General features: G+C 35.4%; 1 protein-coding gene across 3 annotated transcripts in view; it reads right to left on the bottom strand.

The window, feature by feature from the left end:
- DIAPH3 (diaphanous related formin 3) overlaps positions 1–3,226 on the bottom strand; it is a 506,201-nt gene that overhangs the window by 377,708 nt on the left and 125,267 nt on the right. The window lies entirely within an intron of this gene.

Genomic DNA, 3,226 nt, shown 5'->3' with positions numbered 1-3,226 from the left:
CTGTAAATTAAAACAAATAAATAAATAAATAGATCTGCATTAAAGTAGTATCAATTACATTAATCCAACCTTTCATATTAGCAGCCGCACACGGCTACCCTGAGCTCTCTTATTTTGAGGGAATGATTCCTTCTGCCCACAAATAAAGAGCGTAATCCAAGATACTCACAGAAGATAAAAACACCAAAAGATCTGCAAATTTAAAGGACTTTTTCAAATCCCGAATGTCATGGAAAAGAGTTCTAGTACTTACCACAAAAATATCTGAAAATATAATCATCCATTTTAGGCCCATGCGAAATAAAAAGCAAACATCAATACAGGAACCACCCTGTTAAAATTAGTATTCTGAGCACCACCAAAAATGGTGGTAAGTCATTAATTGACTCAACTACCATCAGGTGCCCAGTTCTAAGCACAGTAAACACAGAGATTATCAAAACCTAAGTCTGGAAAGAGATATGCAAGCAAGTGAATAATACTTTTCAGTGCAGTCTAATTCCCATACTGGGGTACCAAGGCACTCAGAGCCATGAGGCAAAGCCCTAATTTGGTGGAGGGAAGCTTGAGTAACACAGAGAAGGAAATCAGTTAAGAAGACTAAGAATTAGGAACTCCTTCCAGACTAACACATGGCACATATGTAGGACCACAAAAAAAAAAAAAAAAAAACAGAAGCACTTACAACAGAATGAAGCTAGCGGCCATATCATGGAGGGACAGAGCACCGCTCTCCAATTAGATTATCCAGGGCAGTATTGGAAGGCTAACTCTGGCAGATTGTAAGAGTTGGAGTTCACTCATCAGGCAATATTCAATACTTACTAAGTGCCAGATATTGTTCTAAGCATTACACAGAAAATAGTAAACAAGGGATAAAAATCCCTAGATGCATGGAGCTTTCTTCTCCATGGAGAAGAAACCCAGGCAGACAATAAAAAAATAAGCAGTTAAAATAGTTGTTTTATGGCTAGTAGAAAGTGCTCCAGGAAAACAAAAGCAGAGAAGAGGATTAAGGAGCCCAGGAGGTGGTTGGCAATTTCAAATGGTGTGCTCACAGAAAGACTCAGAGAAAAATCTGAAGGCCTCAAACTTGAATATTAGAGTAAAGATATGAAGGGAGAGAGAAGTAAGCATACTGGTAACTGAAAAGCTGTGATGGAAGGGACTGCAACCTCACAGACCACCAAAGGAACTTTGACTTTTATTCTCAGATCAGTAGCATTAGAGGACCCGTTAAGAAAACACAAAGACAGTCCAGATGGAAAATGATGAGCATGATGAACAGTCAAGTCCGGAATTGTATCTATGTCAATTACAGATTATACATTCAAAGGGGAGGAATTAATACATGTTCAAAAGCACGTTAGTACGGATGGCAGGAAATTAGATGCATTTTTTTTTATTTTTCTTTCTTATTATTAATTTGCCATAATATTGTCCAAGGAAACTTTCCCAATAATGCAAAACAAATTGGCATGGGAAAGACTGATGGTTTTCATCAATAGCAATGTGGTAATTTACTAAAGACAATTATAAGCAAATCTCAGAATAAAGAAAATAAAGTGGAAAGCGGAACTGAAATGGTGAAAATAAGTACTTTTTAAAAATAAAATCAGTGATTACATTATGTATCATTAAAGAGAATATATTTAACTTGTCCTGACATAGTGTTTATCAGCATCTTTTCCTGCTTTAAATTATGTATTACGTGACCAACACAGAAAATCTGGAAAACAAAAAAGCAATAGGGAAAACAAAAAAGCCCCAAAATGAATATTTGGTATTGAGGTGTATTTTTTCCTCATATAAGAATATATACATAGGGCGCCTGGGTGGCTCAGTGGGTTAAGCCGCTGCCTTCGGCTCAGGTCATGATCTCAGGGTCCTGGGATCGAGTCCCACATCGAGTCCCACATCTCTGCTGAGCAGAGAGCCTGCTTCCCTTCCTCTCTCTCTGCCTGCCTCTCTGCCTACTTGTGATCTCTCTCTCTCTCTCTGTCAAATAAATAAATAAATCTTAAAAAAAAAAAAAAGAATATATACATAATATCTCATATACATTCATAAATACCTGTACTTTACTTTCAAAAATATTATAGCACACACACTGTTCTGTAGACTACTTTTATTTTTAGTCATGTTTCATAAACACATCCTAGCATCTTCAATGAAATTTTTTTTCCTGCCTAGAGACTATTAACATACTTAATTACTTACCTAATTTAGACCAGTATCATTGGGCATGTAGGTTGCTTAGCACAATTTCTTGGTATCTTAATTTTTCAAGCTTCATGTGCATACTATCAGGCCAATATTTTTAATCCAAATGTATGCCAACAGAAGTTAAACCAGATGATCTTTTTGGAGTACTTGATAGTTGTAGTATTTGATTCAGTACTCTGAATTTATCATTGAAATAATGATGATGGAGGGGAGAGGGCTTCAAAACAAACCAAAACTGATGTGATCAACTCGGTTCCCTTCAATAATAAATGGGTAAGACCATCTCATCAATACTTTTCAAACGTAAGAATAAAAAGCAGTAAATGAATTTGAAAAAAATGAAATAAGATAAAAAAAAAAAAAGCAGTTTCCTGCCCCACCACTTAACCCTATCTTTCAGAGACAATCAATTTCATTCCCTTAACTTTCTTCTGATAGCTACTTAATGTGTAAATCAGATGTTCACTCTGTTCTCTTTAAACTTGTAAGTTTTCAGTATTACCTTTGACTTCTATTATGAAAGGTAATGACTTAGTCATCTTAAAACATTAGAATTTGTACTCTTCCACCATCTGACTATAGTTAAAGGTAAACTCAGTCGAGCCAAAAGAGGTCAATTCCATGAAATGGAAGTTCTAGGAGATTCAGAGATTGTTGGATAACTGAACTTAATAATTCTTCAGTTTGTTTCATGATACAAAATAGAACATCATATACCCCCATTCATAAAATCTTCCAGCTACTATAATTCCCATGTTGGTTAAAACAATACTTTGGTTCCCCTAAAAGCAAGAACACAAGAAACATCTTGGCTCTTACCATTCGGTTCAGTATTATACTGGAGATACTAGCTAGTGTGGTAAGGCAATGACAATAGACAGTTTAGAAAAGAAGTAGTAAAACTGCCTATTTGCAAATGAAATCGTCTACATGAATTTAGCAAGATCACAGAATAAAAGCTCAAACTAATTTTATTTCTAAATACTACTCACATTGGGGA

The sequence above is a fragment of the Mustela lutreola genome, chromosome 13 (genome assembly GCF_030435805.1).
Source record: "Mustela lutreola isolate mMusLut2 chromosome 13, mMusLut2.pri, whole genome shotgun sequence".
NCBI classification, from domain to species: Eukaryota; Metazoa; Chordata; class Mammalia; order Carnivora; family Mustelidae; genus Mustela; species Mustela lutreola.
The sequence above is the reverse complement of the archived record's forward strand: the minus strand, read 5'-3'. Positions and strand labels throughout refer to the sequence as shown.